A 12173-nucleotide genomic window follows, 5' to 3' on the forward strand; every position below is an offset into this window, starting at 1 on the left:
CCAAAAGTGAGACCCAAATTCTTGCACTGACCTGTATATCTCTTTCTTTTGTATATATCTCCCTCTTTTTCTCTTTTTCTATTCATATCTTCTTTATCTCCCTCTTTGGCAAAAATTCCAAAGAAACTTAACTTTCTTGGCTTCAATCACTTCACACATCTAGATTATGTAGATATTTTCATGTCTAGTTGATTGTTCTCATCTTTCTATGATTGATCTATAATGTTGTTCTTCATTGTCTACCATAGGCATCTCCCAAAGTAGAATAGTTTTTCATTAATGTGTAGGATATTTTGATTATCACATTTTATGCAATGCATCTTTTCTTCTTAAGTTTCTTTATTTAGAGGAATCACCCCTAATTTACCTCTAATATATCCATGAGAATCTTTAGGTAAGACTTTGGTGAATATGTTTGCAATTTGTCCTTTGGTGTGCACATATTATATATTCACTTCTTTGCCTTGAACTAGTTGCCTTAAGTAGTGATACTTGATAGCATTGTGCTTTCTCCTTGTGTCCATCACTAGATTCTTTGAAATGTTAATAGAATTTTCATTATCCAAATAGATAACTATTGGATCTGTAATGACTTCTTTCATTCCTTTTAGTAATTTCTTGATCCACATAATGTTTGAATAGTTCTTTTCAAATTCTTTTAGAATAATTGAGAGGAGGGGTGAATTAGTTATTCAAGGTCCAGATGTACAAATAAAACTTTTCACAATTTAGTGAACCCATAAAACTTTCTTAACCATGCATGCATTCATTGTGTGTTAACCAAAACTGATATGTTACTATTAAATCAACATGTAGAAATGTAAAGTATAAAACACAACATATCCATCAGCACATTTGATACAATGATTTAATGTGGAAACCCAATTTGGAAAAAACCAATAGTAACATGCTACTCCTTTTTCACTCTTTTGAAGTGATGCCCTATTAAAGGCTAACCTTGTAAAAGGTTACAACACACATTGTTAAATTTGACCTAGTTAAGGGATTTCAATCACCCTATTAAATGTGAGCCTTGTTGAAGGACTTTAGATCATTCACTGGGAATGCCACCCTATTAAAGGATTTACCAATGACTATTAAGTCAACCTCTCTCTAGAGGATTTACCCTAATCTAATAAAATTGTTAGAAGGTAATAGTAGAGCTTTGATCTGATACAACTTACAACCTTACTTGCAGATTACATATCACTATTCAGTCCTCAACTCTACTTGGCTTCCAATCTTTGTAGATCTAACACCTTGTTCACCCTTCAATAATTCATCCTCATTAAGCCTTCTTTCTTAGTTCACCATTCCATAATTCTTCTCTTGGGTCACTTGATGAAGCAAACCCTCTTCTTTCTCCTTCTCATATTTTTGCATCAAAACTCTCCAACCTCTAACCTCTTTGCTTCATGACCAGATATCCATACATATAGGAAATTAAAATACTTTTCTTGCTCATTATCCATCACCAAAATTATGGTTTTTGATGCATTAGGTAGGATACAATGTATCTATTTCATATCTTGTCTTTTCTAAAAACTTCTCCTAGAATCCATTTGAATTCACCTCCAAAATAGTCTACATAAGATTTTGTGCCACCAGCTCATCAATCTTATCTTCCTCCTAATTTACAAGTTCCAAGAAAACAAACTTGTTAGATTTTATTTGGAAAATCTTTGATCTTTTTCATAATGCAGTAGCTCGGCATTATCAATTTATTGATGCTCGACACATAATGTGTTACTTGGCATCTATTGTAAAATCACTTTGCATCAACTAGATTTTATTGGTGTTTGACATTAACTAAAAATAACTCAGCATCTACTAACTTTCTTAGCACCTAGTATTTTACTCAACATCCACTAGAAATTGCTTTCACTTGACTCCAACTGACTTTTTTCTTCCCTTGCACTAACTTTTCTTGACACATTCTATCAACTTAGTCAAGCTTGGGAAATGAACTTTGTTCAACTTTATTCTTCTTATCTTTCTAAGTGCAACCAATCATTTTGTAACCTCAAGTAGGTCATCAATACATTATTTTATCACAATCTTAACTAATTCTTGCACTTCAATACATAATCATAACTCAACCTTTCCTCTAGGTACTTTTGTTACATCTTATTGATTAGATCCTCCACATCAATCAACTAAGAGATAATGTTTGAAACATATAAGCAATTGTGTTACCATCATGTGGTAGGTTTGACATCAATGAAAAAAAAATGATTGAAATAGACTTCAACAATTTTTTCTACTCAAATTATCTTTTCAATCATATATCAAAAATCTCCCTCTTTGGCATTGATGGCAAACCAAACTGATCAACCAGTCAAAAAAATGATAAATTAACTAGGTTAAAATAGTAAGGCAATACCAAAAAGAAATCTTGTGAATAGAACTTCTCCCTCTTAGGTTACAAAATATAACTCAAAACTTCTCCCTCTAAGTTCCTTCTTTTCTAATTCTTTTTTGTCATGGATCAGGAGAATATCTCCCTCTTTTTGTTCTAAGCCTTCATTTGATTGCTTTCTACTTTCTCCCTCTTTCTTTCTTACCAAACCAATCAATAATTACTTTCTTCCTTGATCATCTCCCTTGATCAATTTATTGTACTTTCTCCCTCTTTGACAACAATGCCAAAGACATATATTCAACACTTAGCATCTTGATATATACAGATATAGGCTTTTGCAGGTTCTTCAATTTTCTTCCTCTATTACCATGCTTCTAATTTGAAATTCTAGCTCTATGATTACTTTAGGTAGTTCCTAAAGTAAGATCCACTACATCAATTTGTATGAAATGAATGTCAGATTGTTTGATGCAAGATACTCCCTCTATCTTTTACATAGCCTTTGATAGGGGTATCACCCCTAGTTTACTTCTTAGATACTCATAAGCATCCTTAGGTAATGTTTTGGTGAAGATATCAAAAATTTTCTCCTTTGTGTTGATATATTCCATCTTCACCTCTTTGTCTTGAACCAATTCCCTTGCATAATGATACTTTATTGTAATGTGCTTTGTCCTTGTGTGCATTATAGGATTTTTTGATATATTTATAGCACTTGTATTATCACAATAAAGTGTCACTAGTTTTTTTATTTCTTCCTTTATTCCCTTAAGTAACTATTTGATCCATATAATGTTTGTGTAGTTAATAGTAGCAGCAACATATTTTGCTTCAGCAGTAGATTGGGAAGTTCAACTCTACTTCTTGCTTGTCCATGTAACAAGTCTTCTGCCTAAGAAGAATGCTCATCAACTAGTGCTCTTTCTGTCATCAATATTTTTAGCCCAATCAGCATCAATGTAGGCTTTCAGTTCAAAATTTTCATTCTTCTTATAGTATAAACCATACTATTTTTTTCCTTTCAAGTATCTCATTATCCTTTACATAGCCATCAAGTGATTCTCTCTAGGATTAGCAGATAATCTTGCAACCATCACCATAGCTAATGTAATATCAAGTCTGCTATGTACTACATATTGCAATTTTCCAATCATGGATCTATATAATGTTTGATTGAATTTAGCTAAATCATCATTCTTTGATAGCTTGAGTATTGTTACCATAGGTGTACTTACTAGTTTTGAATCCTCAAGTCCAAATGTCTTCAATATCTCCTTAACATATTTTGACTGAGTGATATATATACCATATTTCATTTGATAGACTTGTAATCTCAAAAATAATTCAATCTCACCAAACATTGCCATTTCAAACTCTTGCTTCATCTAATTTGCAAAATCTTTACACAAATCATCTTGTCCTCCAAATAATATGTTGTTAAAAAATATTTTAGATAACAACAAAGCTTTTTATGTATCTATCTTCATGTACAAATTACTGTTATCATCTGTCCTTTCAAATCCAACCTTAACAAGATAAGTATGAAGTCTCTCATACCATGCTCTTGGTGCTTGTTTCAATCCATATAGGGCTTTATGTAGTCTATATACCATATTCTTGTTATTCTTATCCACAAATCCTTCTGGCTGTTCTATGTAGATGATGCAGGAGCATCTTGGGTTTGCTTGCAATCTTGCATGTTTGGAGAGATTTTGGTTAGTATTTGTTGAGCTTGGTAGATAGTGGTGTTAAACATACACTTGGGACTCAACATGGTCTTTAGTTACTCAACATGGTCTTTGGTTATTCAACATGGTTTGGGAGGAGCTTGCCCTTGCTTAGGAATTTGGTGCCTATTGCAAGCCGTGAAACTAATTTTCCATAATGAGTTAGAGGATACACATTTTTAGGATTGAAGAGGTCCTAAATAAATAACTATAGTTTAAAGCACAATTTCTAATTCATTTCGAGCTAGGAGATATCATGATTTTACTTAGAAATTGATTTTGGGCATTTAATTGTTGTTGTTGACTAACTTGTGGCATTTAATTTATGTATTTGTATTTACTTTATGTTTTGGGATGACCTGTGGCTTAGATTGGTATAAGTAGGGGTTGTAGGGAAGTCTTTAGTCATATTCATCCATCTAGGAGAAGAGGAAGTGGTAGAGGAGAAAAAATTAGAGAAGGGCTAGTAGTTTCGGCTTGGAAAACAAGGAGATTGCTCGATGGGCTTGTGAGGATGACTTTAGATCTTCCTTGGAGGTTTCTACTAGAGTGTGATTTGGACTAGCTAGGGTTTGGATTGGATCTTGAGGGATCTTGCATAACTATTATTGTAATTTCTATTATATTTGGTTGTAATCAGGAAGGCCTTATAGCCTGACACATTGTATGTAATAGTTATTTTATAAATAAAGAGTTGTGATTTGGTATTAGATCTTGCATTGTTACTTCTTTCTTTTGTATTTCCATTATGCGATTATTTTTTGGGTTCTACGACATCTCCTTTGGGGATTCTGCTACCTTGCACTACGTCTAATGGTATCAAAGTGAAAGTTATTCTTAAGTGTGTTGATAGATCACCAAAGTTGAGGTAGTTTACACCAAGACTTGCTGAGAAGGTTGATCATGTGGTTGATTGATCTCCTAGATTACTAGATCTGTTCCTTAGGGTTTGCTAAAATTTGGAAGATTCCTCCAAAAAGATTGGGTCATAAGGAGATTCATAATCTTAGTGATGCTTTCAAAGAAAGGATCTTAGAGAAGGTTAAAAAAGATTTTAGATCTGAGATGGAGGAGGTTAGAGCACAGTTCAGATCTCAGATAGCATTGATGAAAAGTGACATGATTGATCAAATTGTGAGTGCTTTAGGTGGTATACCTAGACATGTGGGTACTAAAGATGGTTATGAGGAAGTTGCTAAATACTTTAAAATTTCTAGATCTAGTGGTGAGGATAGAACTAATCATGTGGAGAGACCTATTGGAACTAGGGCTAGTTAGTTTGTTAGACCTGGATCTCAATTGAAGTTGAAGCATGAGATGGAGGTTTCTAATTTCTTAGATACTTTGAATCCTAAAGACTTGATTGATTAGATTGGTGAATTGGAAGACTAGTTTGAGCTTAAGGATATTGAGGATTCACTCAGAGTAAGGTTGGCACAAACTAAGCTGAAGGGACATGCTGCTCTTTGGTGGAAAGAAATACAAAGAGATAGAGAAGAGGAAGGTGAAATGAGGATCACTGGATGGAAATTGATGGTGAAAAAGTTGAGGGCTAATTTCATTCCTGCTAATTATGAACTTGAGTTGTTTAAAAGGTTGCATAATCTAAAGTAGAAATATATGTCTATGAAAGATTATACAGAGGAGTTCTACAAGTTGACTATTCAGTCTACTCATAGATAATTGCCAAAGAAAAAGGTAGCTCAATACATTAATGGTTTGGGATTCAATATTTTGGAAGAGGTTGGTATGCTGAATATTTCTTCAGTTGAGGATGCTTATCAGTATGCTTTGAGAGTAGAGGATAAGTTGAAGAGGAAAGGTCAAAGTAATGCTAGAGGGAAGGAGAAGCAGGATAGCTTGGCACAAGCTAAACCAAGTGCAAAAAGTGAATCAAAACCTAGTAATTAGAAAAAGAGAATAGGTGTAGGTTGGTTCAGAGGTAATTGTTTCAAGTGTGGTAAGAAAGGGCATAGATCTTTTGAATGTTTGATTAGTAGGACAATTGTTGTTGTGAATGAGGTTGAAGTTCAAGATAGTCAGCCTGAGCAAGGAAAAATTTTGCTAGTACAGGACATTGGATTCTTGTTAGAGGACTAGTTTGTTTAGAACTTGTTGTAAGTTTGGTGGTAAAGTTTGCAAGGTGATTGTGGATGGTAGTAGTATTGATAACCTTCTTGCTGAGGAGATGGTTCAAAAACTTGGTTTGAAGAGATTGAGACATCCTTATCCTTATAGGATTGGCTAGTTGCAAGGTGAGCATGCTTTGGAAGTGAGGGAGCAATACCTTGTTGATTTCTAGATTGGGCAGTATAAGGATCAAGTATTTTGTGATATTGTGGACATGAATAGTTGTCATGTGTTGCTTGGTAGACCTTGGAAATATGATTGTAGGGATGTGCACAATTGTGTCAAGAATGTGTTTAGTGTTGAGAAAGGTGGTAGGAAGCTTTCCTTAATTCCTTTGTAGAATGAAAAGCTCGGTAGGAGGAACCTAAGTATTGGAAGTCGAGTTGAGTTGGTAGATTTTAAGAAGATTGGAGATCAGCATGGAAAGTAGACCTATGGAACACCTATGGTGGATGTGAAGAAGAAGAAGAAGAAGAAAAATAAGGGAAAGAGTGTGCAAGTTGAAGACTTGGAGGACATGTATGTGAAAAACTAGTTTTGGATTTATGTGCTATATCCCAGAAGATGTTCTTCCAATTACTAGAATATCTTTTTGAACCCGGGGTATCTGATGTAGGAGCATCTTGGTTTTTCTTGCAATCCTACATGTTTGGAGGGATTTTGGTTAAGTATTGTAGAGCTTGGTAGATACTGGTGTTTGACATACACTTGGGACTCAGGTTTTTGGTTACTTGGCATGGTCTTTGGTTGCTCGACATGGTTTGGGACGAGCTCGGCCTTGCTTAGGAATTTGGTTCCTATTGCAGGTCATGTAACTATTTTTCCAAAATGATTTAGAGGATAAAAATATTAGGGATTGAATAGAGTCTAGATTACTAACTATGGTTTGAAGTGTGAGTTCTAATTCATTTGGAGCTAGGAGATATCACAATTTTACTCAGACATCAATTTTGGACATTTAATTGTTTTTGTTGGCTGACTTGTGGCTTAGATTGGTATAAGTAGGGGTTGTAGGGAAGTCTTTAGTCATTATTCATCCATCTAAGAGAAAAGGAGGTGGTAGAGGAGAAATTTTGAAGAAGGGCTAGTAGCTGCGGCTTGGAAAATAAGGAGATTGCTTGGTAGGCTTGCAACCATGAGTTTAGATCTTCCTTGGAGGTTTCTACCAAAGTATGATCTAGATTAGCGAGGGTTTGGATTGGATCTTGAGGTATCTTATAGAATTGTTATTATAATTGCTATTGTATTTGGTCGTAACTGGGAAGGCCTTACAGCCTAGCACATTGCATGTAATAGTTATTTTATAAATAAAGAGTTGATATTTGGTATCAAATATTGCATTATTATTTCTTGCTTTTGTATTTCCATTGTGTGTTTATTTGTTAGGGGCTAGGACATCTTCTTTGGGGATTCTGCTACCTTGCATTGCATCAGTAGACTTCTTATTCCAATATGCCATTTAGATATGCAAATTTAACATCCATCTGATAAACTTTGAAACCTATATATGCAGTGTAAGAAAACAAAATTCTTACTCCTTACATTCTTGCAATAGGGGCAAATGTTTCACCATAGCCAATTCCTTCTTCTTGTACATACCCTTTAAAAACTAGTCTTTGTTTGTTTTTTTTCACTTCACTATTCTCATTGAACTTGTTTTTAAATAGCCATTTTGTACCAATCACATTCTTGTCTTCTAGTCTAGGAACTAGACTCCAAGTTTTGTTCTTTTCTGTCTATTGAATTTCTTCTTCCATAGCCTTGTACCAGTCATCATCTTCCAATTCATATCTCATTGTCTTTGGCTCCTTCATGCTTAACAAAAATGATTCACTTCTCAACCTATTTCTTTTCATTGGCCTTCCATCTTTGTCTCCAATGATTTCATCTATAGGATGATGTCTTTTGACATATTTGGATAGTCTAGGCTCAATTGTTGTGGTTGCATTTTGTCTGTAAGATTTAGTATCACTATGTACATCTCTGTCAAGTGTTTTAGCATCTCTTTCATGTGTGCTAATCTTAGAGTTAGATTGTTTATTTTCCTCATTCTATGACTCAGCATCTGAATGCAACTCAGCATTCATAGGATGTGACTTAGTAGTTTTTGAGACATTTTGTTGGTTTGGTACATGATTTATACCATCTTCTTTAGTAGAAATTCCTTCATAGTAGTATACAAATGACTTATGATCTTCTAATTCTTTTGTAGGTTCAGCCTCATGTGCTTCTGTAAACTAGCCAAAATTTACATTTCCACTTTCTACAATTTTGTTAGCGTTAGTATTTAAACACTTGTAAGCTTTACTTCTTGTGGAATAACAAAGGAATATACCTTCTTCACTCTTTGCATCAAACTTTCCACTCCTAACATCTATAAGAATATAGCATTTTCTTCCAAATACCTTAAAATATTTCACATTAGGTGGATGACCATACCATAATTTGAAAGGTGTTGAGTGAGTACCTTTCTTTACTTGCACATGGTTCAAGGTGTATACAACAGTACTTACAGCTTCTCTCCAATATTTTAGAGCAACATTTTTCTCCATCATGAGTGCTCTAGCACAATCCATTACAGACCTATTTCTTCTATCAACAATTCCATTTTGTGGAGTGGTCCTGGGTGCATATGTCTATCTCTTGATTCCTCTATCATTATAAAACATCTCAAATTCATGTGAAGTGAATTCACCTCCTCTGTCTAATCTCAAGCATTTAAAACTCTTACGTATTTCTTTTTCAAATCTTTCCAAGTACCATTTAAACATTTGAAAAACATTTGATTTCTATTTTAGAAATATGACTATCATCATCTTAGAGTATTCATCAACAAAAAATATTATATACTTATCTCCTTTTTAGCTTTGCACATCAATAGGTCCACACAATTTAGTATGAACAATTTCAAGTATTTCCTCAAAGGTATAAGCTTTACTTTTAAAGCTTGAGTTTGTCATCTTGCCTAGCTAACATTGTTTGTACATTATATTTTTTGGTTTCCTCAACTTATGAAAACCTCTAACTCTTCTCTTGTTACTGATACTAATCAAATTATCAAAGTTAACATGACATAATCTCTTGTACTAAAGCCATACATCATCAAATTTTGCAATAAGGCAAGTAGAATCTTCTATATCCAAATAGAAAAAAATACTACTAGTTTGATCACCTTTTCCAATAAAGTTTCCATTTGTATCATATATCTTGGCTGATTTATTTTCAAACTCAACTTTGCACCCCAAATTATTCAATTGTGACACAGTTAACAAGTTATAATTTAATCCTTCAACATAATAAGCATTGTCACATGAAATCTTCTCTGTGAGTTTGATAGACCCTTTTTGTTTTATTAAACATGGTGCATCATTACCAAATCTTACACTATTTCCATCATAACAAGTTAAGGTAATGAACTTACTTCTGTCTCTAGTCATGTGATGTGAGCATCCACTATCAATGATCCATTTTTTATTCTTTTTCACACAATTCATAAGTGTAGTTGCCTAATGCTCATCAAATTTGTCCTTCATTGCAAAATATACCACTTCATCATCATTTTCATCAGAGTCATGTTCATCAGTAATGTAGCATGACTTCTTGCCTTTATCTTTGTAGTCTCTTCCATCATCTTCTCTTCTATTTTTTTGCTTGTTCCCTTCTCTAAAGTTCTTCTTTTGTGTACATCTTGCAGCAATATGACCAACTTTATTGCAATTAAAACAAATAATAAGCAGCTTACATTTGGATTTTTCTTTTCCTCTGTGAAATCTTCTTGCCAACAATGCTTCCAATTGTTCAATGTCTTCCTCATATGTACTACTATTACTAGATGCATACTTTATCTTTCTTTTCTTCTTCTTTGGCTTTACCTCCTTAGAATCCTTTAGTAACAATTTTTCTTTGAAAGCTGATTCAATACTCTCTAGTGTATAATTGTCAAAATTAGATAGCTCAAAAGTAGTGAGTCTTCCTACCAAAACTTAAAGGGTTAGCTCGTTTGCTAGTATACATCTTAGCTCTTGGATTGTAGACACTCTAATTTCATACACAAGCAATAATGTTCTCAAGACTTTACTTAGCACAGTATCGTCATCTATTTCACCAGTAGCACCTTTTATTGCACTAACAACTTTTATTCTAAAAACATATTGAACAATATTTTCACCTTCTTCCATTCTCATGTCATCAAACTTACCTTTGATGCTCTTTGACTTGGCACTTTGAACATTTTTGTCTCCTCCATAGATGGTGTCTAGGGCATCCCACATTATCTTTGCATTCTTAAGGCCTTTGCTATGATCAAATTTAGCATAGCCCAAGGCATAGGCAATCTCCAACATCACCTAATTGTGTTCTTTCTTTTTCTTCAAATCTTCAACAGTTAGGGCTCCTATTGGATCAACATGTTCTACTGAAATGCAAGTTTTTGATTAATCTCCAAGTCCCCAAAGGTGTAGCTTCATCAAACTTTGTCATGTGGGAAAGTTATCTCTATTGAGCTTGGGTACCTCTCTTTTTTGACATCTTGATCTTTGTTCTTTTAGTACCTTAAAACTAATCCTCTAAAGAAACCTGGCTCTAAACAGTTTTGTTGGAATTCTTTTTGAATAACTAAGAGGGAGGGTGAATTAGGTATTCAAGGTCTGGGTGTACAAATAAAACTTTTCACAATCTAGTGAACCCATAAAACATTCTTAACCATGCCTGCATTCATTATGTGTTAACCAAAATTGATATGTTACTATTAAATCAACTTGTAGAAATCTAAAGTATAAAACACAACATATCCATCAACACATTTGACACAATGATTTAACATGGAAACCCAATTTGGGAAAAACTACCAGTAACATGCTACTCCTTTTTCACTCTTCTTAAGTGATGCCCTATTAAAGGCCAACCCTATTAAAGGTTACAAAACACACTGTTAAATGTGACCTAGTTAAGATATTTCAATCACCCTATTAAAAGTGAGCCTTGTTAAAGGATTTTATGCCATTCACTGGGAATGCCACCCTGTTAAAGGATTAACCAATGACTGTTAAGTCAACCTTTCTCCAAAGGATTTACCCTAATCTGATACAATTGTTAGAAAGTAACAATAGAGCTTTGATCTAATACAACTTACAACCTTACTTGCAGATTAAAGATCACTATTCAGTCCTCAACTCTACTTGGATTCCAATCTTTGCAACTTAGATAGCTTGTTCCCCCTTTAAGAATTCATCCTCATTAAGCCTTATTGCTTAGTTTTCCATTGCAGGCTTCTTCTCTTGGGTCACTTGATGAAGCAAACTCTCTTCTTTCTCCTTGTCAAATTTTCACATCAAAACTCTCCAACCTCTAACCTCTTTACTTCATGACTAGATTTCCCTACATATAGGAGATTAGAACACTTTTCCCACTCATTATCCATCACCAAAATTAGGGTTATTGATAGATTAGGTAGGATACAATGTATCTACCCCATATCTTCTCTTTTCTAGAAACTTCTCCTAGAATCCATTTGAATTTGCCTCCAAAATGGTTTACATATGATTCTATCCCACTAGCTCATCAATATTATCTTCCTCCTAATTTAAAAGTTCAAAGAAAACAAACTTGTCAGCTTTTATTTGGTGAATCTTTGATCTTATTCATAATGCAATAGCTTGGCATTATCAATTTACTGATGCTCGGCACATACTGTGTTACTTGGCATCTATTGTGAAATCACTCAACATCAATTGGATTTTACTGGTGCTCAGCATCAACTAACAAATACTTTGCATCTACTAACTTGCTTGGAACCTACTAATTTACTTGGCATCCACTAGAAATTGCTTTCACTCAGCTCCAACTAACTTTTTGCTTGGCTTGCACTAACTTGCTTGACACCTTCTATCAACTTGGTCAAGCTTGGAAAATGAACTTTTTTTCAACTTTATTCTTCTGATCTTTCTAAGTGTAGC

This window comes from Cupressus sempervirens, chromosome 2 (genome assembly GCF_028749045.1).
Source record: "Cupressus sempervirens isolate cs-2001-9-10 chromosome 2, ASM2874904v1, whole genome shotgun sequence".
Taxonomy (NCBI): domain Eukaryota; kingdom Viridiplantae; phylum Streptophyta; class Pinopsida; order Cupressales; family Cupressaceae; genus Cupressus; species Cupressus sempervirens.